Genomic DNA, 26,355 nt, shown 5'->3' with positions numbered 1-26,355 from the left:
TTATACCTATCATGTCTTTAAAATCCACATTGCATGTGAGAGACAGCAAATAATCATTTATTTCTGTAATGATGAAGAGGGTTTTAATAGTAACTATAGATCACAGGAGGAAAGATTCTAACAGCAAAGGTAGTAAATGAGTAGAAAAAAAATTCTGCTACTTTTAAAATTCAGTGGTTTATTTTTGCATAGTTTCTTAAGCAATAAAAAAAGAAAAGATCACACTATCATATTTATACTCCTCAGACCTCCTGTAAGAAATTCCAGTGATATGGGATTAGTTAGACAACTAGCTACTAAGAATCATAATAATCTGCTGGCACCATCTTAAGCCTTTTATATTATCAAGATAAAGGAGTAGCAATGTCCAGCACTTTTGCCCCAGGCACTGCTAAACAGGAGTGTTGACCTTGATAAACATGAATGACTAAATTCATATCACTGTAGGAAGAGAAATATAAAAAGATACACTCTCCACCTTCTTACTGAAAGACTTCAGATCTGCTGACTTAACTGACTTTCTTCAGTTATGAAGATTCTTGTCCTTCTCTTTGTTGTATTTTTCTTCCTGGCCCCACTGTCACCAGGTAAATTGGAAAAGTTAATTGAGTGGTTGAAATCTTTATAGAGGGATAAGTCTTGGTTGATGTCAGCTAGAGACAGAGTGACTGAATTGCCAAGAAAGTGGTTTGTGATAGTCCCAGAAGTAAATCTTACAGAAAGGACTTGTGATTTTACTATAAAGTAAGGTTCCTGGTGAGTTATATTATTATGGGAGACAGTTTAAGGACTTAAGCAAATGCTTTGTTCTCAGTCTAAGCTGGCCATCCAGAAAGACAAAGTAGATAGGATATTAAAGTATAACCATCTGGATCCTTGAGAAACAGTGAGGCACTGTGTGTTGTGCAGTAACAATGCATTTTTCACTAACATACACTGAATGATAGATTTGAGCACAATATCATGAATTAAGTATAGTAAGTACATGTATGTAATAATATTATCATGAGGATTACAGATATGCAAATATGCAAAGTGCCTAATATCGACTATGATTATGTCCTTCTGAAACATTTTGATTACTTTTACATTGTCTTGAAATGTCTGAGAAAGAAAGCAATTTCTTGGTGCCTCATTTTGGAGGAAGAAACTCTACTTTTACCTCCATTGTAGAATAAAACGCAGAGTTTACTCTGTTGGATTTCATGTGCTTGAGTTGTGTACCCTATGTGTCTTGATAGAGATCATTGGATAGGTTGTTCTGACGTATTTTGGGCTACTTAAGATAGAAAAAGAAGTTTGTTTGTTTGTTGTATATATAAGAACACTGTGAAAACACATACCCAAAAAATAATTCCATTCATCTTAAAATCAAACAAAACAAACAAGCAAACAAATAAAACTATGGGGAATTTTTATTTAGAAGTGGCCTAGAATTTCAATAATTTACTAATTGAACTTATACTCCATTCCTTAATAGTATAAATGAAACCAAATTTTCTAACAGTTAAGTCTACCTTTGGGTAAATTTAAAACTCAAAAACCTAAGTATTTTGGAGAAAAGAGTCAAATGACTTGAACTATTTTGCAATTAAAATAAAATTTCTCAGATGAAAATTATGAGAATTGTTATTGTATGACATCTTTCTAAACTCAGAATAAACAGAATTAAAATCAGGTTTTGCTTTTTATTAATCCCAAACAAAGGTTTCCTTAAAATAGAAAAGACTAGTATACAGAGCGACCACATTTGGGTAATAAAATATTACTTTCAATCCTGTGATCATGATTTACATGTGTCCCTCATGTCATCTGCTTTTGAAAAACTTATGTGAAAACCATCATGACATTTTCAGTATCTTCAGAAAACTAAGAGATGTGTTTATGTGCATGGTTTCGTCTAAAAGTTGAAAAATTTGCAATTCCTTCTTGTGCATAAATATGAATTTTTATATGATGCAATAGATGTTATCTAGAGAGAAGATATTTGTTGTTTTTGTTACTAGTGGAAATATGCTAATTTAGAATTGCCACTTTAATAATGCTATTCTTTTCCTCATACTGGTGCTTGACAGCTGTCATCTTCTGTTATTTGTAAATTCCAATTAAGTTGACATACATGCTTCGCACCCCTCATGTAGGATGGTATAATTTGAGGATGCATTTTTAAGCTGGTGAGATAATGTCTTTTCCCTCCAGCATCAAAAGCAATAAATAACATCTCTCTAGATATTATAAATAAAGAGACATCATTAATTTATACAGTGAAACAGCGATATCACATGACCTAAAATATATGGGAAAAAAAAATCAATGTAATATGGGTTTGACTTTTTCCCTATATGGCCTAGTTATCCAAAGTAACAGAGATCTTATGCTAATTTAAGTTTGCTGAAATCTGAGGGCATCGATATATATCAGGTTATCAGTACCATCAACTCCATCACAACTGGATCCTATAAAGTAAGATTCTAGGTGAAGAGTGGAGACCACTGTTTGTATACCTTCTTTGCGGAGACCTGATAGTTCACCATTACATTTAATGTTTTTACTTTGTGAGTCTCCCTCTGTCGGTGACTCATTTAAAAATGCAAGCATTTCTTGAAGAGGTGAAACAGCAAGTCCTCCATCCATGATATGGATGATTCTGTTCATTGGTATATGTTGTGATCAAGGAGAATTTGAGTACTTTATAAAGGAGGAGATTTTGAAAAAAAAAAAAAAAAGGAAATGTTAAGCGATTTTATACTTCTTCACTGTGTGCCTGAGGCTGTTCATGCATGAAATCACTAGTACAGTGTTTCCTTCTACCCTGAAAGCCTCAGATCTGTGTGTGTTCAAGAATCCCTCTTAACCCAGTGCCTGCTAGGATTCTATTCATTCTTCCCATCAGAGAGAGTTCTAAAGATAAAAGCAAGAGAGCTATTTAAACAACATGAATTGATTTTCCCATTCTTGACTTGTAAAGTCAAAAAATTTAAATATTTAATTTCTTTTGAATTAGAGGAAAAAGTAATCAGGTGGGTAGGTTACACTTAGGAAGATACATTGTCTGCTGCAAAGCTATTCTGGATCTAACAATAACTATTTACAAGTTTTCATGGAGAACTAAGCTGTAGCCAGTAGCAGGCCTGGCCAAAAATTGCAGAGAGAGCAGACAACAAATCACAAAACTGTCATGGTTGGATAAACAGTGAAACAAATGACTTCTTAAATCCCTATTGTAAAGGGAGTGAGGGGAGGAAACTTAGCATGTACAGATGTTATAATAAATTTCATATCAACAACTGATTTATTTCATGTTCAGGGCCCTAAGTCACATATAATAACTAAGTGGTTTATGTGCTTTTTTTTTTTTTCCTTTTAACAGTGAAATGTGCCATGAAAGACACCTATAGTTGTTTTCTCAAGAGAGGCAAATGTAGGCATGCATGCCACAATTTTGAAACACCGGTTGGTTTCTGCACAAAGCTAAATGCCAACTGCTGTATGTAGAAGTCTGAAATAAAAATCAACATCCCTGAAAAATAAAACACAGTGAGTATCAGGGTTAGTAATAAATGAGCCTGAATTACTAACCACTCCTGCACAGTATGTGTTGTTTTCTTGGTCACATGGCATCATTTGAGGAACTAATTTATCTTTTAAGGATCTGATATCTTTTTAAAAATATGCTGGGTGGTTCTGTGAAAACAATTTTATTATTTTGGATATAAATTCTCTATTAACTGGCAGGAGAATGCTAAATGACACCAAAATATTTATTATTATTAGGAGCCTTCAATTCAAAGGTATCCAAACTGCTAGGAGCACTTATCAAAATGAATGAGAAGTTGAAAGAGACAAAAGAAATGGAACAAATAGGATCTTCATCAGATTATAGATCAAGGGATGTGACTTGATTCACTACAAGCAGAAGTCCAGGAGTCAGTCCAACCCTTCAGTTTTATGCATTTGTTCTCTTCAGTTCAGTTGCTCAGTCATGTCCAGCTGTTTGCAACCCCATGGACTGCAGCATGCCAGGCTTCCCTGTCATCACCAACTCCTGGAACCTGCTCAAACTCATGTCCATTGAGTCGATGATGCCATCCAACTATCTCATCCTCTGTCATCCCTTTCTCTTCCTGCCTTCAATCTTTCCTAGCATCACGATCTTTTCCAATGAGTCAGTTCTTCACATCAGGTGGACTAAGTATTGGAGCTTTAGCTTCACCATCAGTCTTTCCAATGAATACTCAGGACTGATTTCGTTTAGGATTGACTGGTTTGATCTCCTTGCAGTCCAAGGGACTCTCAAGAGTCTTCTCCAACACCACAGTTCAAAAGCATCAGTTCTCTGGCACTCGGCTTTATGGTCCAACTCTCGCATCCACACATGACTACTGGAAAGACCACAGTTTGACTAGATGAAATTTTGTCAGCAAAGTAATGTCTCTGCTTTTTAATATGCTGCCTAGGTTTGTCATAGCTTTTCTGCCAAGGAGCAAGCATCTTTTAATTTTATGGCTGTTGTCACCATCTGCAGTGATTTTGGAGCCCCCAAAAATAAAGTCTCTCACTGTTCCATTTGTTCTCTTACACAAGGCATTTTATTTATTTATTATTTTTATTGGAGTATAGTTGCTTTACAATGTCGTGTTATTTTCTACTACACAGCAAAAGGAGGAAGCTCTATGTATACGTACAACCCCTATTTTTTGGATTTCCTCCCATTTTTGTCACCACAGAGTATTGAGTTCCCCATGCTATGCAGTTAGTTCACATTAGTTATCTAGTATATATATATAGTATCAATTGTGCATCAATAGTGAATTAAGAAACTAAGATTGACATATACACACATGGGACTTTAAAAAGATGCCACATCTGGAAATAAGACATAGCCACTAATATTCATTGGAAGGACTGATGCTAAAGCTGAAGCTCCAATACTTTGGCCATCTGATGTGGAGAGCCGACTCATTGTAAAAGACCCTGATGCTGGGAAAGATTTTATAAAGTTGAAATGTTGAGTAACTACTACTATAATATACAGCACGTTGTAAAATTCTCAGTTTGTGAGTTGTGTGCAATGGCAAATCAGGGAGTTTTTCAAGGTATAAAGCCAGATCTCTTTCCACCAACTATAGGAACAAAGAACAAGATGAAGCTTTGGGTCCCATTCAGAGGTTTTCCCACCTCTCCCTCAGCTGGATTTCCATCTGACAATACATGAAGAGCTGTATTTTGAATGTTTTTCTTATTGGCTCCTTTGTACATGAGAAGCAGAAAGGACAAAGCTAGAGAGGGAATTCTGCCAGGTATTAAATACTGCACTTGGCAAGGCGGAGTCCAGCTCTCAGAACTAGAACTTGAAGCACACACTGACAACTGGGACATCCTTCTTGGTAATTCCTAGATTTAATTTCAGCAGCCCAATCTTCAGTTCAGCTCAGTCGCTCAGTCGTGTCTGACTCTTTGCCACCCCATGAATTGCAGCATGCCAGGCTTCCCTGTCCATCACCAACTCCAGGAGTTCACTCACCCAAACTCTTGTCTGAGTTGATGAGGCCATCCAGCCATCTCATCCTCTGTCATCCCCTTCTACTCCTGCCCCCAATCCCTCCCAGCATCAGAGTCTTTTCCAATGAGTCAACTCTTCGCATGAGGTGGCCAAAGTATTGGAGTTTCAGCTTTAGCATCATTCCTTCTAAAGAACACCCAGGACTGATCTCCTTTAGAATGGACTGGTTGGATTTCCTTGCAGTCCAAGGGACTCTTAAGAGTCTTCTCCAACACCACAGTTCAAAAGCATCAATTCTTTGGCACTCAACTTTCTTCACAGTCCAACTCTCACATCCATACATGACCACTGGAAAAACCATAGCCTTGACTAGACGGACCTTTGTTGGCAAAGTAATGTCTCTGCTTTTGAATATGCTATCTAGGTTGGTCATAACTTTCCTTCCAAAGAGTAAGCGTCTTTTAATTTCATGGCTGCAATCACCATCTGCAGTGATTTTGGAGCTCCCCGAAAATAAAGTCTGACATTGTTATTTAAGTGTCAGATTGGAGGTTAACTGTCAAACTCAGCTTTGTGTGGAAAGTTCTTTTAAAGTGACTTTATAATGAAGCCATGAACACTAACCTCAACCCCCATCCCAAAAGAGTATCCCTAGTCACAGCCTCAGCCAACTACTCTCAACAGTTCCTACCAGAGCTGTAGTTTAGGTCTGGCCTTTCTTTTTTGCTGTTTCTAAAATCATCTTTACATGAGCTTTGGTAGTCAACCCTTACCTGTTTCCTAAATTTACTACTGAACTAGTAAATCACTACTAGTTTTTGTGTCCTTGACACTTTAGAACAATTTTTCTCCTTTTCATGACAATTTTGGTTTCTGGTTTCAAAATCCAGTCAGACTCTGGATTTATCATACTCCTTGTAGTTTTCAAGTTTGGATTATGGCTGTTGCTCTATTCTAAATGCCAGCGTGGATCGTCTGGAGCCCCTCTTCTCTTTGGCCAGCAGTGCAGGAGTTGCTGCACAACTTCACCAGGCTTATCTTTAGAAAAAAAAATTTCTAAAGTCACTCTCAATCTTAAGCATGCTGATTTCTCATTTGTATAGAATACATATTCTGTCTGTTTCACAGTGGCCTATTCTTCCTAACATTATCAGCTCCTCACATCTGGTGACATACAGAGCTGCAAGACTACTTGTTGAGCTTTATTTTTAAAAATATTCTTTCTTATTTTTAGCCGTGAAATTGCTCATTCTTCAGACTACATGATAATAGTTATATTTTTATGAAGAGTTTTCTATTTCTCCACCTTTGGCTTTAACAGCACCTATAATATAAAATAAAACCCTTTAAAACCAGTTTTTAAAAATTTCCTGGATGAAATAATACTTGGATTATAGTCTCTGTAGTTATAACATGAAAAAACCTTCTGATTATGTCTTGCATCGTAAAATTGACATTTTCTCATTGTGGCATCAAAAAGAGTAAATCCACATGAAAGTGAAAGTGAAGTTGCTCAGTTGTGTCTGATTCTTTGTGACCGCATGGACTGTAGCCCACCAAGCTCCTCGGTCCATGGGATTCTCCAGGCAAGAATACTGGAGTGGGTTGCCATTTTCTTCTCCAGGGGATCTTCCCTACCCAGGGATCAAACCCAGGTCTCCCACATTGCAGGCAGACGCTTTAACCTCTGAGCCACCAGGGAAATCCTAAATCCATGAGAAACCCTAAAAACACTTGATGATTAAAAATTCATTATGTTAATGTGATCTTCAGAAAATCTTGAATAGTAAAACTCCAATATATAAAACCTTAGTAAATTTATATAATGTATATATTTATTTTGGAATGTAGTTATATACTGCTACCTATGTTCTATCCTAGCAACATATCCATACAGTAAATTCAACCAGAAAAAAAAAATAAATAAAACTTTCAGAGTTATTTCTCTAGGTGTTTTTCTCTGACACAAAACCACAAACCTCTTTGTGATAGAAAAAATGTTTAAATAATTTTACTATTCCTCCATTTTTTTTCTATTAAGTGGTCTCTGAATAATAAACTCCCTGCAATATTCATCATAAGGCTATAATCATAATAAAAGGAGTATTATTTATGCATGTATCTTTGCTTTATAAAATGTCTCTATTTGGGAAACTCTTAATAAGTATGTTAGGCTACACATTTATACTAAATTTTGAAAAATGGACTCTGCAAGGATCTGGTATAGATATTTGTGAGATACATCACACTTTCTATATTTGGGTTGAGACAAGGAGAATTATAGAAGGAAGAGTGACATCTCTAGAATATACCTTTTATTTGACCAAAAAATTTCATCCATTTTGATAGAAAAGCACTATTTTTAACCTATTGCTTCAGAATCTGTTCTAAAGTAATTCTATGCCTCAACACTAGGTTCCAATACTACCAGCATGAGGTCATTAGAAAGAAGTCTTATATCCCAGTATCACTTGCAAACTGTGGCTAAATCTACAAAAAGGTATTAGAATTTCCTCTCTAGACAAAAGTTGTGAAATCATGAGGACACAATCAAAACATTATTTTTTTTCTCATTATTACATACATTTTCATTGGGATTCCAAGAACTGCCATACCAACTCCTTTGGATTTCCAACTTTTTCATAGACTCAGTTTCATTATAAGTGAAGTATGGATTCAGTAGAAATCATTAGTACTTTTCCAGATTATGGTTTATTTGTGGACATAGTACCATTAATTCCTGAGTATCACTAGCTCATAGTCACAGCCAAGACTCCACAGAATGTAGGACTCTTGGAATGATATGAGACTTACCCATGAAACCAGAATCCTCCTATTTTCCTTCCAGGTAAGGCTGTCAGCTTTTCTCTTCACATCTCTGCTGTTTGTACTTGTTCAGAAAGTGCACCACCAGGCATAGCCATCTTCTGTAAGTCTTCCTTGATCTCCAGGGGACTGAACCTGCCATTTGTCCTACAGGGAAGTAATTAGAATTTCTCCCTCTCTCACTCATTCTTGTGCTTTCTTCCCTATACCCTTTCTTGTGCATTGGTCTGAAGCAGTGCTGATCCAGGCCCCAGGTAATACAGTTGAACAACAGTCTGTAATCAATTTATTTCCACAGCTATTTGCCCTAGCCTTACCATAAATTGTTAAAAACAGCCCATCATACTGGTTGGCAGATTAAAATCACCAAGCCATTCCTCCTTAGTGACATGGTTGCTGCTGTTGTTAATCGCAAAATCATACCTGATCCATTTGCAAGCCCACAGACTGTAGCCAGCCAGGCTCCTCTGTACATGGGATTTCCTGGACAAGAATACTAGAATGGGTTTCTAGTTCCTTCTCCAGGGAATCTTCCCGACCCAGGAATCAAACCTGTCTCCTGCATAAGCATGTGAATCTTTTACCACTGAACAATGAAGGAAACCCCAGTGACATTGGTGCCTTCTAACTTAAACCTAAATACAAAGCACCTAGATATAAAATTCATCTAAAAAGATATAGCCACAAAAATTATAGCCTATTCATCCTTCACTTGACCAAAGTCAAAATTACCTTTTCCCTTAGATGGCATTCCCTCTTTAACACTTCTTAGGAAATAGAGCTGCATCTCTGTTTTGTTGTTATTGTTGTTGTTTTTTAAGATACCTTTTTCCAATCCATTTGAGTACTAATACACCTTGAATTCTGTTGACATTTCTGGACCCAGGATTAAAAACTTCTTACATAATGTCTCTGAAGAGGTGACATACCATATTCATCAAGGACTCCGAGAGAAATAGCCTTTATCCCAAAGAATACAAAGAGTTCAGGGGCTACGTTAAATTCAAGCTGTCCAAGGGAGTAGTGAGAAAAATGGGAAAGAGATTAATAGAAGTAGGGGTAGCCAATCTCCATTTATGAAATAACTTGAGGCTGTCAACAGTGGAATGATTAATAAATTGAATTATATTCACACAATAGAATTCTATACAGCAATAAGAATGAATGGCCTTCAACGACACATAACATAATTGATTGTTATTGTCTATTTTGAGAAGTTTGATGATGTCCTTTGTTTGTTTTTTGTCTTTTTGTTTTGTTTTGTTTTGTTTTGACTGCATCACATGGTTTGTAACATCTTAGTTCCCCAACCAGGGATCGATCCTAGGCCTGGGGCAATGAATGCTTCCAGTCCTAATCACTGTAAAGCCAGGGAATTCTTGCTACGTTTAATGATGAATTTCACAAAAATGTTATAGAAAAGAATTTAGATACAAAAGAATTTACCATAAATAAAAAATTTTATCATTATCAGTAATGATTCTTTATTATCATTAATTAAAATTAATGTTTATGTCATTGAATATTTGAGTTAAGTAGCTAGCATAATTTATGTTATACCAGGAAATGGCAACCCACTCCAATATTCTTGTGTGGAAAATCCTATGGACAGAGGAGCCTGGTGAGCTGCTGTCCATAGGGTCACACAGAGTTGGACACAACTAAAGCAACTTAGCAGCAGCAGCAGCAGCACAAGCAGCATTTATGCAAATTACAAAAGCAGACAAAGTTATCTATTATGTTAAAAACCAGAATAATGATTACTCCTGGGATGCTGAAGACTAAATGACTGGCAGAAATACGAACAGTGTCGATAATGCTGTTTCTGGGTCTGGATAAGTGGCTATATAGAAGAGTTCAGTTTATGAAAACTGAACTATAAATTTATTGTTGCTGTACTTTTTATGTATACATGCTAATAAAATGTTTTTGAAAAGATACAAAAATATACAGAGTACAGTGAGAAAGTCATCTTTTGTCAGACCTATCTTAAACCCACTCTTCTTTCCAGAGTAAACTGATAAAATAATTTTTGCATATTTTTCCAGACTATTCTTCTCTATGCTTACACATAAAATATTCAGGTGAAAGTGAAGTCACTCACTCATGTCCTATTCTTTGAGACCCCGTGGACTGTAGCCTACCACGCTACTCCATCCATGGGATTTTCCAGACAAGAGTACTAGAGTGGGTTGCCATTTCCTTCTCCACGGGATCTTCCTGACCCAGGGATCGAACCCAGGTCTCCCACGTTGTAGGCAGATGCTTTACTGTCTGAGCCACCAAGGAAGTCCAAAAAATATTCAGGTACCTATATTAAATATCCATATATCCATGTCTTATGCACCTAAGGACTTGCACTGGGTTCACCAAAGATAATGTGTATATCTCTTTCAACTCTGCAGTCAGCAAATTCATGTTGGTACCTTGAAATTGGTAATGTAGGAGTATTTATAACACAGAAACTATCCAATACCACAAACCAGAGAATTGTGGTTTTTTTCAAAAGAAGTTGAATGATGATTTGTAAATGTTTGCTCTTTGAAAGGATAGTGCGTTAAGCAGAAATAACATACAAACTGAATATACCACTCCAATGTTTCCTGTTGTCTGAAGTTACCAGTGAAAAATCTTAGGTTCCAGCAATTCTTAATATTCATAGAGAAAATTATTTTGCCCACACTCTTTCCCTCTCTGGTATTAAATTATTCTCTATGTTCCTGGAACTTGGCGAATCTTGCCCCTTGTCTCTTAGTGAGATCCAACTTCTTGTAGAATAAAGTTAAGGGTAAGCACCCTGATGAAGAGTTGTTTAAATTACACTTCCTAGGGTCCAGGAAACCACACAGAGTGACAGCCCACCTAGTTAATTTCTATACCTATCTCTTCTCCCAAAGACAAATACACTGTAAGTGTCTTGAACATGCCTAGGAGAAGTGGACTTATTTGCCTTAGAGGACTAGGATTGTATAATAGCCAAGATTGGGAAGAGTGAGCATTGCTATAAAAGCAGCCAAAGGGCACAAATTTTACATTCATAAAAACATAGGTTAAAACTGGAGCACTACTATTTATTAGTGTATTTAAATTAGCCAAATATAATTTTTTGAGCTTTACTGACTCAGTCAAGAAATGAAGAGAAACTTTGTTTCTATGTCTTGGTTTTGTTGTAGAGGATTAAATAATGCACTGTACATAAAAAAACTATCAGTGCTCAGAACAGAATAACATAAAAGTGTTATTTTTTTCTTAATTTATTTCTATTTTGATACTCAAAACATCAGCCTATATGCCACCGAGTGCTATAGATCAAATTCTGACCTTCTTCTTTTCTCCTTAGTCTCAATTCACTCACAACTGTCGGATCAAAGCAGAGGAGCACTTTACTCTGTTATTAACTTGCTTCTATTAACTAATTGCTTTGTTATCTGAAAAAGGTCAGACCTGTCTTTGTTATCCCAGGTTACTCATCTCTAAAATGAGATGGTTGACTAAATAAGTTAGTTTTACCAACCTCCTTGATGGCTCAGATGGTAAAGAATCTGCCTGCAATGCAGGAAACTCAGGTCCAGTCCCTGAGTAGAGAAGATCCCCTGGAGAAGGGAGTGGCTACCCACTCCAGTATTCTTGCCTGGAGAAATCCATGGGCAGAGGAGCCCAGCTGGCTACTGTCCCTGGGGTCACAGAGAGTCGCACATGACTGAGCTACTAACACACCTAGAACTCAATGACATTATAAAATAGGTTTGTCCATCGCCCCATGTAAAGGCAAGAGTTGAGAGTAGAGGTATGAATGTGTAGAGATTTAAACTGAAGTGGAAAGTTCATTTTTTCCATATCAAGATAGAATAACCACCGAAGAGAGTAGGTGATGACAATGAGGTGAACAGTAGTGGTCTGTTGGAGACTCTAATGAACCCAGAATAAGAAGGGTTTAATAAGAGATTATAAGAGTAGATGTGACAGTGAGTTTGAACAATACTATAATAGCTAACAGTAGCAATGACGGGATGAACACTTATTTTATGCTAAGGAATATGTCCATATCTCACTGAGCTCCCACTGTGAAGTTGGTTCTATTATTATCCTTCACAAAAATGGACTAAAACTTAAAGACATTAGGGATTTTACCAAGATTATTCAGCTGATAAATGACAAAACTTGGACTAAAATCTATATGTAGTGTGAAGTTAAATTTCAAGATGTTTGGAGTATCTAAATATTCAGAGAAAGGAAAATAAAAATAAAAAAGAGAAGAGAAATAAGGTAAACAGGTTATTAAGCAGGTTACGTAAAAACTCTCTACATTCTTGGTATACCCCTATTACTCAGTAAAGCATGTTGTAAATCAAGCACTCAAAAATCATTATTAATTAGCTGTTTCTAACACACACACACACACACACACACACACACACACACACACACACACGAGTTCAGAAAGAAGAGCAAGTAGGGAGCTCAGCTCAGTGCTCTGTGATGACCTAAGTAGGTTGGATGGCGAGGAGGTGTGGGAAGGAAGTCCAAGAGGAAAGGGATGTATGTTTACATACAGCTGATTCATTTCATTATATAACAGAAAATAATACAATGTGGTAAAACAGTATACTCTAATGAAAAAGAAGAGTAAATAATATTTAAATTTACTCACAACGCTAATACTAACAGTAGAATTCATTTTAGAGACCCAAGTGTTCCAGTAGGTTTAGTTCAATGGTTGTACAAAATGTATCCTTCATGTTCTTTCCACTTTGGCATACAAATTGACTAATCAAACACAAATAGTTCTTTGTGGGAGTAATAGGTTTCATGCTCATTTATTTGTAACCAGTATTTAAGATTAAAAGATATCAGTCTTTGTTTTGAGTCCATCCTGCTTTTGATGCTTGAATTCTTTCAAACATGTTCCCACCAAATAGTTACCCTTGTAACTGTTCAACTTGTTCTTGAAGAACCTCAATAACAGTGACATTTCAACTTCCAGGATTAACTGGTTTCACTTTTAGATAGCTGATCTAAGAGATCTAAAAATCTTCTTCCCCGTGATCAGTCTTCACTTCCCCGTGATGAGTCTTCACTTCCCCTGAAGTATTCACATCTCGGCTCTAGAATCTGAGATTTTATTTAGCAAGTTTAATCACCTTCTCGAGTCCAACTTTGAAATATCTGAAGACATCTCTAAAGTCTCTCCTTATATTTTGCACTTCTTTTGCTAAACCCTCCATTTTCTTTTTCATACAATATGGTTTCACATCCTTATACCATTCATGCACTGCTGCCTAGAAACTGCCTGGGCATTTCCATAGTATTCCACTTTCTCTTCTAGAATCGAATGCAAGATTCCTGGGAGTGTGTGACTAGTGATGAAACACCTCCCCTGTTTGGATTCATTTTTATCTACTTACACAGTCTAATGTGATTATCACAACCAAAAGTATGCCCCTATCTAGGGATAATTAACCCTCATTAAATTAGCAAAGCTAATTTTTCCTTCTCACGTTTCTTCCAGACATGATTTGACATACAGAGCAAAATTAAGGAAAACTGAGAGTACCTGTCTCAAAACTATATCCATCTCAGGAACAAATTTTGCTTATCTGTATATTGTCAATGATTTCCCTGAAATTACATATATGTATTATATATAACATATATGTATGTTTTTATGTTAATGCTGTGTATTACTGTATTAGTCAGGGATATTTTGGAACTTTGCATGTTACCTAATGTCCTATTGATCTGTATGTTCAGAAAAGGGTATTAACTCAGATCCTCGCTGCCTGCCACTAACTGGCCATTGCAATATTTTAAGTTCAAAGTGTTTCCACTGATATGAATCCTCTAACTACTAATAACTGATTTGGCCAAGGTTACATTATGAGGATTTCTTTCTTCTACTAGTTCAAGCTTCCTTCCTTTATCACTTCCTACCCTCCCTCTTCCTTCTGGGTTGTTGATAGCTATCAATATTACTCAAGACAGAAAGAAGCGAAGCTGCCATGGAGCAGTGGGGCTTTGTTTACATAACTGATTTACTTCAGGGAAGGCTGGAGGGCAACTCGCCTCCCTTGGGTTGGACTTGGTAAAGAACTAGAATGAGTGCCGTGGGAGCAGTCATCCACAATCTCCATCAGAGGCTTCACTGTGCTCATATATCACATTGTACTACAGTAGACATAAGGTTATACATTTTAGCAATTTGAAAAGTCTTTCCATTTAAAAAATGTTCTATTTCAGGAAAATTTAGGGATGCAAACTTTATAGAAGTTTTCATTATATTTTACCTTCTGCATTATTCTCCATACAAGTCAGTAACTTCTTTGTTAGCTCTCTGAAGAGGCAGACTTACCATAACTTCAAAATCACATTGACATTTAATCAGACTGAAGTATAAACTCAAAGAAATAAAACAGCCTCTAGTGTAAGAAGTCAAAGAAAGTAAAAAAGGGAGAACTAGAAAGTTCAGGGGCTGACTGTATGGTCTCATACATTTATAAGAAAAAAGATGGCAAAAGATTTAGGGTTTCTCTAAAGTAATTTTCTGTGATCTCTCAACTCTTCTATACAGAAGGAAAGGAAAAGAAAGAGAAAATAAATTTGGTTAAGTTTGGAACTGAACTGTAAGAAATTCTCCTTTCTCAAAACTGTGCTGTAGCCATTGGCAGGGGCATTTCATTTAGCTGTTCTGGTTCTCAGTCTTCCTATCCACAAAACAGAGTTAAACTGAATGACTTTTGGTAGTTCTTTCAATTCTAAGCTGTATATAATTTTAAGCAAGACATTCCTGAGCATAAGTCTGAAATAACTCTGACATAAGCATTTTAATCTCTGAAAATCCTGAGATATGAGTTTCCATGGACACCTGGATTGAGTCAGCTTTAGATACTGGTCCCTGTGCTGAATGTGACTTTGCTTCTAGCAAACTGCTGAAAGGACTTTTTTTTTTTTCCTAGAGAAGAAAAAAATAATATTATGAAAGGTAAATTGAATTTGCCTTGCCTTTGACCTCTCTTTCATCTCAGTCACAATCATTAGAAGTAGACCAGTGAAGGAAGGTTCAGGGAGACCTGGGTTTCAGCAGTGTTTCAGAGCATCCTGGATATGTGTGTACTCTGTCATGGACTGGCACACTTTTCAGGGGCATTCTTGTAACCTCATGTATCTTGGGAAAGGGACAATATTGCAGATTATTTTTTTGAACCCCAAACTACTAACAGTGCCCAACTGTACTCTTGGGAAGTCATTATTTTAGGCATTCCTTAGAGCTCGAATAAATCTTGTCCAAGCCTACTAAGAGGATGAGCACTAGCCAAGGATATCATTGTTATTGATCAGTTGCTCAATCGTGTCCAACTCATTGTGACCCCTAACTTTCATCTTCTCCCAGAGCTTGCTCAAACTCATGTCCATGGAGTCGGTAATGCCATCCTTCGTGTCCTCTGTCATCCCCTTCTCCTCCTGCCTTCATTCTTTCCCAGCATCAGGGTCTTTTCCAATGAGTTAGTTCTTCACATCAGGTGGCCAAAATATTGGACCTTCAGCTTCACCATCAGTCCTTCCAATAAGTATTCAAGGTTGATTACCTTTAGGATTGGCTGGTTTGATCTCCTTGCAGTCCAAGGGCCTCTCAAGAGTCTTCTCCAACACTACAGTTGGAAGGCATCAATTCTTCAGTATAACAGCAGTTATTAAACAACATCACAGCTATGTAGTGGTATTGTCTTCCACTATTACCAGTGTAGACTTAATTTTTACCTCTTTACATTGGTAAACATAGGCCACAAAAGCAGCTTCAAGGTATCTCAATGAATTACCCACATTACCTCTATCTAGATCAATGAAAAACATAGCTAAATTCTATGAAAACTTCAAGCAAATGTTTTATACAAATTTTAGAGAAAATTAAAAGAAAAGTAAAAGTTGTGTTAATCATTCATGTTCAACTCTTTGCAACCCCATGGACTGTAACATGCCAGGCTCCTCCATCCATGGGGTTATCCAGGCAAGAATACTGGTGTGGGTTGCCATGCCCTTCTCCAAGGGATCTGCCCAACCCAGGGATCAAACCCAGGCCTCTTGCATTGCAGACAGATTCTTTACCATCTGAACCACCAGGGAAGGTGTAAGAGAAGGGTGTTAGAAAAGGATAAGAGAGTCAAATATTACAAAGAGATTTAGATGCTATGTAGTTAAGAAAAGAGTAATTTAATAAATCTAGAAATGTAAAGATGTTGTAACATTAGAAAACCTATTACTGTAATTTGCATCAACAAAATAAAAGTGCAAAACCATTCTATTCATTGTCTTTCTAAACACACACCTGATCACTGTAAACTCTCCTTTCTTCAATCTTTTCTACCTAATAGTAAGATTGATCTTAGAAAATTTCAAATATTGTTTAGTTTCCTTTCTAAACTTGCATGACATTGCATTAACCCAATTCCTTACTTTTGTCTTTACTCTTCTTCACTGACTAGGTCCCATGGTCCCTTGACCTCTTCCAAGGACATTCTGTAATCTTTAGAATGCTATGAGCTGAACATCCAGTTATTTCTTTTATTTTCCTCTTAACGTATGGACTTGTAACCATTCTCCTCAAGTTTCAGATCTGTTTTCCCTGGGATATTGTGAAGAAAAATATATCATGATTTGAGATCAGACTAGATAAAAAGAGTCGAAGGAAAAGGATCAAAATTAGCTCCATGCTTTTCAGCGCGAAAGACTGAGTAAGTGTTGAGCTGAAGTACATCACTGTAGAAAATCTGAAGGAGAACCTTCTTGGGAGTGAATGTGATGATACCATCTTTAAATAAATTATTCAAATTCATATACCCTCATTATTCAAATTCATATACCCTCACATTGAAAATGTGAGCTAGTCAAGCCCTGAATAGTTTTGTAATAGGGTGTGTATGTTAGTCATGAAGTTGCAGATGGAAATAAAATTTGGAAGTCATCTATAAAAGAGCTAATGAAGATATGAGAAAAGGCATTAGAAATAAAAATGAAATATTCAGGATTAAGAAAGCAAACTATTCTTATTAAAACAAGACTTTCTTAGATATATGTGCCTTATTCCAGAAGTTAGGAAATATAACCACTGCAGTCAGTGACAGAATTAGTAATTGTGTAATCAAAACTGCATCTCTTTTTAAAGTTTTAAGTACACTTATATTGACTGTATGCATGTTGACTTAAGCCACTCTTTGAAAAAAAGTAGTGCTGCATGAAAGAATACAAGTAACCTCACTGCAGTCTTTGTGGTTAGAGAATGAAAAACTGAGAAAGTGATTGGTATCGATTCTCTTCATTTCTCTCAGTCCAACCCGGCTTTTGTCTTCTAATTACTCTAGGAAAAGAAATCAATCTTTTTTTTCTTTCTAATATACACTCTAGTGAGCAGAGAATAAAAGATATAAGAGTAAATGAACAACTCACTGGTGCTTCTGGCTCATTTTAGAATATTTAGGAAACTATTGAAATCTCCTTAAAAATCTAAATCACCTATTTCCTTCCACCATGAGAAACCAATTAATTTATTGTATTTTGTTATTTTCCACTGGCAAACCTTCTATGTCCTGAAATATTATCCTAAAGCATTATTCTTAACAACAAATGAGGAAAGTAAATACAAAGAAAAAAAAGAAACAAAAGAGGATGCCATCATGAGCTGATCAGCTATATCCAGGGAAGTGTCATGGGGACACTCAGAAGTAGGGCTGAGGAAGGAGTGGGAGTTATTAAAAGTGGGAAAGGACCAGAAAAGAGCAGTAACAGATGCAAAAGCCGTTAAGTTTCAAGGCAGCACTGTATACACGAGAAGCAGCCCTGGCAAGGAGTCTCAGGAAGGACGAAATGCACCAAACTTGTAAAAGATGCCATTAAGATAATAACTGAGAAGAGGACTTTGAATTTATAGGAAAGTGGTCATTTCCTTTTGCAAGAATGGAACCACTGTATTTCAGGAGAAAGTGCTTTGTCAGTTGTTCAGATGAAACAACTGAAGTCTGAATGTATGAAATAATATATTCAAGTCAGTGGAACAATTGGAAAGAGAAATCAGAACTGAAACGAAGTTAAGGGTTCATCTCACGCTGTTTGGATTTTATTTTTCTGGACAAGAAAATCAAGCCATACAGTGCATTGAAAATATTCTTCCTGATCTGTTAATTTATTGACAGAAATTTTATATATATAGATATCAAATTCCCTGCATTTTCTTCAATATATTAAATGCAAAGCAGAAATTATTTTGAAGATGAAATGTATAGAATGTAAGAAAAACAGCTCTCTTGCTTGAACAGTGTGTGAATATTTTTATTATTGCAAATAAAGTCTCATAAAACCTAAGCAGTTTTACTAAAAAGAGCATTTAAGCTAAGAATTATGAGCTTTTATAATTCTTCATCTTGAAAAAAAGCTGATAAATCTCAATACTATAATTTTCTCCTTGTTTTTAGTCATTTATGTTTTAGAGAAAGAGATGTTACTAACTTTTTTCATTATTTCAAAAAGATTAAAACACATTTTTTCTATAATGCATGTAGTAAAAGTCATTTAAGCCTCTCCTTTTAGATTATATATATGTATACATATATAATTAACAGAAAAAAATTGGATTCAAACAAATTACCAAAGAAGAAATAATTTCATTTTGTTTCCAAAGACAGATGTCCTTTATGTCCAAAACGGCAATTGATTAAGCAGCATACAAAACTGAATAGACAGCCTTGTAGAGTCCAGTCGAAAGATTAGAGTCCCTTGGCTCATACTGCAGACAAGATTCCAGCTGTGGAGCATGTTTAATGAGAAACTCCTCTTGTGTCTCAGCCACAATAGGTCAGGCAGAGAGGCAAGCAGAGCTCCGAGTGGTGTCACAGGGAAGGCTGGCAGTGGCACCACAGTAGAAATCTATGACTCATGCATAAGTCATAACCAGCCTTCAGATCACAATTATGGTACCTGCACATGGTATGCACACAAGCTTACACATACATACATAATCTCTCACCACAGAAAGATCAGCAGGAAAAAATTATTCATTTATACATGTCAAAATAGTATAAAAATTTTTTGCAATAATAAAAAAAGTCCTACATGATTCTTACTATATCTTGCTTCAAAATTGTTCATATTTGATAGAAAAGGGCAATGGTCAGTACATTTGCTCAATAGTTTAATTTTCACCATATTATCTCTATTTCATGATTACATATAACTTCTAGGCATCGTGTCAAACAATGTTGACTATATCTTCATTTATAATAGACCTAGATTGCCTCTTTCACCAAAGGAGAGCTACACCAAAAACAAAAAAAGTCGATCCCAGTTTATTTCCAGCAGAATCCTATTACTTTTTAAAATATATTTATTTTAATTGGAGGCTAATTACTTTACAATATTGTATTGGTTTTGCCATACATTGACATGAATCTGCCACGGGTGTACATGTGTTCCCCATCCTGAACCCCCCTCCTACCTCCCTCCCCATCCCATGTTTCTGGGTCATCCCAGTGCACCAGCCCCGAGCATCCTGTATCATGCATCAAACCTGGACTGGCAATTCGTTTCACATATGATAATACACATGTTTCAATGCCATTCTATGAAATCATCCCACCTCTCCCTCTCCCACAGAGTCCAAAAGACTATTCTATACATCTGTGTCTCTTTTGCTGTCTCGCATACAGGGTTATCGTTACCATCTTTCTAAATTCCAAATATATGCTTTATTCTACTGTATTGGTGTTTTTCTTTCTGGCTTACTTCAGTCTGTATAATAGGTTCCAGTTTCATCCACCTCATTAGAACTTATTAAAATGTATTCTTTCTATTGGCTGAGTTTTGGGGCTCCAAAATCACTGCAGATTGTGATTGCAGCCATGAAATTAAAAGACACTTACTCCTTGAAAGGAAAGTTATGACCAACCTAGATAGCATATTAAAAAGCAGAGACATTACTTTGCCAACAAAGGTCTGTCTAGTCAAGGCTATGGTTTTCCAGTGGCCATGTATGGATGTAAGAGTTGGACTGTGAAGAAAGCTGAGCACCGAAGAATTGATGCTTTTGAACTGTGATGTTGGAGAAGACTGTTGAGAGTCCCTTGGACTGCAAGGAGATCCAACCAGTCCATCCTAAAGAAGATCAGTCCTCGGTGTTCATTGGAAGGACTGATGCTCAAGCTGAAACTCAAGTACTTTGGCCACCTCATGTGAAGAGTTGACTCACTGGAAAAGACTCTCATACTGGGAGGGATTGGGGGCAGGAGGAGAAGGGGATGACAGAGGATGAGATGGCTGGATGGCACCACCGACTTGATGGACATGAGTTTGGGTAAACTCTGGGATTTGGTGATGGACAGGAGGGCCTGGCATGCTGCGATTCATGGGGTCACAAAGGGTCAGACACAACTGAGCGACTGAACTGAGCTGAACTGAACTGAATACTCCATTGTGCATATGTACCAAAGCTTTCTTATCCATTTGTCTGCTGTGAACATCTAGGTTGCTTCCATGTCCTGGCTATTGTAAACAGTGCTGCGATGAACATTGGGGTCCACACGTCTTTTTCAATTCTGGTTTCCTCAGTGTGTATGCCCAGCAGTGGGATTGCTGTGTCATATGGCAGTTCTATTTCCAGTTTTTTAAGGAATCTACACACTGTTCTCCATAGTGGCTGTACTAGTTTGCCTCAACAGTGTAAGAGGGTTCCCTACTACCTTTGATGATAAATTTCAACCACTTTCCTGCCAGCATTTTCAACTCCTGTGCCCAACCCACCCTGAAATACTCTAACCTTAGATAGATTCAGTCTCTACTCTTCCATACTCTGTTGCTGCATGCTGTTGGAGAAAATGGATAGTCCCTGATTATCCTCTGTGCATCAGTGCTCAATCTGGCAAGAATACTGAAGAGGGTTGCCATTTCCTCCTCCAGGGATCTTCCCCACCCAGAGATGGAAACTCTGTGTCTCCTGTGGCTCCTACATTGGCAGGTGGATCCTTTAACACTGGGCCACCTGGGGATTACCCTCCAGCCATCTTCAAATCTAGTTCAGCATCTTTCTTCACTAACCCAAAGAAAAAATAAAATGTCTATCAAGCATGAGCTATTCCAACTGTACTTCTTTATGTCTATCTCTGTCCTCTTCTGAGGGATTCCTGCCCGCAGTAGTAGATATAATGGTCATCTGAGTTAAATTCACCCATTCCAGTCCATTTTAGTTCGCTGATTCCTAGAATGTCTACGTTGACCCTTGCCATCTCTTGTTTGACCACTTCCAATTTGCCTTGATTCATGGACCTGACATTCCAGGTTCCTATGCAATATTGATCGTTACAGCATCAGATCTTGCTTCTATCACCAGTCACATCCACAGCTGGGTATTGTTTTTGCTTTGGCTCCATCCCTTCATTCTTTCTGGAGTTATTTCTCCACTGACCTCCAGTAGCATATTGGGCACCTAATGACCTGGGGAGTTCCTCTTTGGTATCCTATCATTTTGTCTTTTCATACTGTTCATGGTGTTCTCAAGGCAAGAATACTGAAGTGGCTTGCCATTCCCTTCTCCAGTGGACCACATTCTGTCAGACCTCTCCACCATGACCCCCTTGTCTTGGGTTGCCCCATGGGCATGGCTTGGTTTCATTGAGTTAGACAAGGCTGTGGTCCTAGTGTGATTAGATTGACCAGTTTTCTGTGAGTACGGTTTCAGTGTGTCTGCCCTCTGATGCTCTCTTGCAACACCTGCCATCTTACTTGGGTTTCTCTTCCCTTGGGCGTGGCGTATCTCTTCACGGCTGCTCCAGAAAAGCACAGCCGCTGCTCCTTACCTTGGACGAGGGGTGTCTCCATACCGCCACCATTCCTGACCTTCAACATGGGATAGCTCCTCTAGGCCCTCCTGTGCCTGCGCAGCCACCACTCCTCGGAAGAAATGGAGTAGCCATCATGGTCAACAAAAGAGTCCGAAATGCAGTACTTGGATGCAATCTCAAAAACGACAGAATGATCTCTGTTCATCTCCAAGGCAAACCATTCAATATCACAGTTATCCAAGTCTATGCCCCAACCAGTAATGCTGAAGAAGCTGAAGTTGAGTGGTTCTATGAAGACCTACAAGACCTTGTAGAACTAACACTCAAAAAAGATGTATGTCCTTTTCATCCTAGGGGACTGGAATGCAACAGTAGGAAGTCAAGAAACACGTGGAGTAACAGGCAGATTTGGCCTTGGAATGCGGAATGAAGCAGGGCAAAGACTAATAGAGTTTTGCCAAGAAAATGCACTGGTCATAGCAAACACCCTCTTCCAACAACACAAGAGAAGACTTTACACATGGACATCACCAGATGGTCAACACTGAAATCAGATTGATTCTATTCTTTGTAGCCAAAGATGGAGAAGCTCTATACAGTCAACAAAAACAAGACCAGGAGCTGACTGTGGATCATATCATGAACTCCTTATTACCAAATTCAGACTCAAATTGAAGAAAGTAGGGAAAACCACTAGACCATTCAGGTATGACCTAAATCAAATCCCTTACGATTATACAGTGGAAGTGAGAAATAGATTTAAGGGCCTAGATCTGATAGATAGATTGCCTGATGAACTATGGAATGAGGTTGGTGACATTGTACAGGAGACAGGGATCAAGACCATCCCCATGGAAAAGAAATGCAAAAAAGCAAAATGGCTGTCTGGGGAGGCCTTACAAAGAGCTGTGAAAAGAAGAGAGGCAAAAGCAAAGGAGAAAAGGAAAGATATAAGCATCTGAATGCAGAGTTCCAAAGAATAGCAAGAAGAGATAAAAAAAGCCTTCTTCAGCGATCAATGCAAAGAAATAGAGGAAAACAACAGAATGGGAAAGACTAAAGATCTCTTCAAGAAAATTAGAGATACCAAGGGAACATTTCATGCAAAGATGGGCTCAATAAAGGACAGAAACGGTATGGACCTAATAGAAGCAGAAGATATTAAGAAGAGGTGGCAAGAATACACAGAAGAACTGTACAAAAAAGATCTTCACGACCCAGATAATCACGATGGTGTGATCACTCATCTAGAGCCAGACATCCTGGAATGTGAAGTCAAGTGGGCCTTAGAAAGCATCTCTATGAACAAAGCTAGTGGAGGTGATGGAATTCCAGTTGAGCTATTTCAAATCCTGAAAGATGATGCTGTGAAAGTGCTGCACTCAATATGCCAGCAAATTTGGAAAACTCAGCAGTGGCCACAGGACTGGAAAAGATCAGTTTTCATTCCAATTCCAAAGAAAGGCAATGCAAAGAATGCTCAGACTACCACGCAATTGCACTCATCTCACATGCTAGTAAAGTAATGCTCAAAATTCTCCAAGCCAGACTTCAGCAATACGTGAACCGTGAACTCCCTGATGTTCAAGCTGGTTTTAGAAAAGGCAGAGGGGCCAGAGATCAAATTGCTAACATCCACTGGATCATGGAAAAAGGAAGAGACTTCCAGAAAAACGTCTATTTCTGCTTTATTGACTATGCCAAAGCCTTTGACTATGTGGATCACAATAAACTGTGGAAAATTCTGAAAGAGATGGAAATACCAGACCACCTGACCTGCCTCTTGAGAAACCTATATGCAGGTCAGGAAGCAACAGTTAGAACTGGACATGAAACAAAGGACTGGTTCCAAATTGGGAAAGGAGTACGTGAAGGCTGTATATTGTCACCCTGCTTATTTAACTTCTATGCAGAGTACATCATGAGAAATGCTGGACTGGAAGAAACACAAGCTGGAATCAAAATTGCCTGGAGAAATATCAATAACCTCAGATATGCAGATGACACCACCCTTATGGCAGAAAGTGAAGAGGAACTAGAAAGCCTCTTGATGAAAGTGAAAGAGGAGAGTGAAAAAGTTGGCTTAAAGCTCAACATTCAGAAAACGAAGATCATGGCATCCGGTCCCATCACTTCATGGCAAATAGATGGGGAAACAGTGGAAACAGTGTCAGACTTTATTTTTTCGACTCCAAAATCACTGCAGATGGTGACTGCAGCCATGAAATTAAAAGACGCTTACTCCTTGGAAGAAAAGTTATGACCAACCTAGATAGTATATTCAAAAGCAGAGACATTACTTTGCCGACTAAGGTCCGTCTAGTCAAGGCTATGGTTTTTCCAGTGGTCGTGTATGGATGTGAGAGTTGGACTGTGAAGAAGGCTGAGCGCCAAAGAATTGATGCTTTTGAACTGTGGTGTTGGAGAAGACTCTTGAGAGTCCCTTGGACTGCAAGGAGATCCAGCCAGTCCATTCTGAAGGAGATCAGCCCTGGAATTTCTTTGGAAGGAATAATGCTAAAGCTGAAGCTCCTGTACTTTGGCCACCACATGCGAAGACTTGACTCCTTGGAAAAGACTCTCATGCTAGGAGGGATTGGGGGCAGGAGTAGAAGAGGATGACAGAGGATGAGATGGCTGGATGGCATCACTGACTCGATGGACGTGAATCTGAGTGAACTCCGGGAGATGGTGATGGATAGGGAGGCCTGTAGTGCTGCGATTCATGGGGTCACAAAGAGTCGGACACGACTGAGCGACTGAACTGAACTAAACTGAACTGCCCTCTTAGTACTGTCTTTGTTAGTGTCTCAGGCAGTGAGGGACTTCCCCTGCCTGAGGTTGATTTCTAGGAAAAGTCGATCCCCTAGTTTTTCTCTGACATGTCAACAATCATTTTCCATTTCTCTCTGTTCTGATGTCTTCCTTTCATTCTATGAAACCATTTAAATTACTCTTATTTTCTAAAAACTCTCCCTTCATCTTATTTTCATCTACCTCTTCTTTGTCTTTCTCATTATGAAGTGAATGTCACTCAATCATGTCCAACTCTGTGACTCCATGGACTGTAGCCTGCCAGGCTCCTGTGTCCATGGAATTCTCTAGGAGAGAGTGCTGGAGTAGGTTGCCATTCCCTTCTCCAGGGGATCTCCCCAACCCAGGGATCAAACCAGGTCTCCTGCTTTACAGGCAGATTCTTTACTGTCTGAGCCACCAGGGACGCCCAAGAATACTGGAGTGGGTAGCCTGTCCCTTCTCCAATACATAATAACTACATAATAACTCCTGAATTCTTTTTTATGTTTTTGTTTTAACTTTTATATTTAGTGGGCTTAATTAAACTTTTTATCCAAATGATAGATATTATTGTTGTTGTTATTCAGTCGCTAAGTTGTGTCCAACTCTTTGCAACTCTTTGCAATGCCATGGACTGTAGTACACCTTCCTATCCTTCACCATCTCCTGGAGTTTGCTCAAACTCATGTCCATTGAATTGGTGATGCCATCCAACCACCTCATCCTCGTCCCCTTCTCCTTGTGCCTTCAATCTTTCCCAGCAAGATGTACATGTTCTTAAAAGATCAAATGGTAATTTAGATTTTTGATAAAAATTAGTAGCCTCTGCTCCACCCTTTCCCAATCCTAAATTCCATTCCTTGGTACTTTGGACTGTTTGATTTATTACTACCTCTATATTCTATATAATATATTTATATTACCATTTTTTACTTAGTTTTAGATGTTATGTATTAGTTTCTGTAATGGATGAAGACTTACACTCAAAGAATCATTGCATGGTACCAAACTTTTACCTCTTATTATCCTCCCAGAAAAGTCTTATCTTATTTTTTAAATCTCACTCTCCAATGTATATATTATTATGATTAAATAACATTCTCAGATGTTTAACGGCACACTGTGATTAATATCATATTGAGAAAATACTGTGATTATATGCATTATGTGGGCTTAATTTGGAATAGCAACCATTGATATTTGTTTAGAAATTTCTTTTTTACCTATCACAAAATTTCAGACAGAACACTCCTTAAATGTGCGTATGGTAGCTTGTTCATCCCATACTCCTCATTTGTCTCTTATCACTTCCCTCTTCCCTTTGGTATCACAAGAATGTTCTCTATATCTATGAGTCTATTTCTGTTTGGCATATACATTCATTTGTGGTTTTTCTTAATCCCACATATAATG

General features: G+C 37.7%; 1 protein-coding gene across 3 annotated transcripts in view; it reads left to right on the top strand.

Annotated features, from left to right (window-relative positions):
• Positions 1 to 3,481: 3,481 nt before the first annotated feature.
• Positions 3,482 to 26,355, top strand: part of CRISP1 (cysteine rich secretory protein 1) — a 72,212-nt gene continuing 49,338 nt past the window's right edge. For all 3 annotated transcript variants that reach the window (XM_060403695.1, XM_042236972.2, XM_060403694.1), the window contains exon 1: positions 3,482 to 3,537. The gene's annotated coding sequence lies outside the window, so the exon portion shown is untranslated. The remainder of the gene's footprint in view (positions 3,538 to 26,355) is intronic.

This window comes from Ovis aries, chromosome 20 (genome assembly GCF_016772045.2).
Source record: "Ovis aries strain OAR_USU_Benz2616 breed Rambouillet chromosome 20, ARS-UI_Ramb_v3.0, whole genome shotgun sequence".
Taxonomy (NCBI): Eukaryota; Metazoa; Chordata; class Mammalia; order Artiodactyla; family Bovidae; genus Ovis; species Ovis aries.
This window is presented reverse-complemented; position numbering and strand designations above follow the sequence as displayed.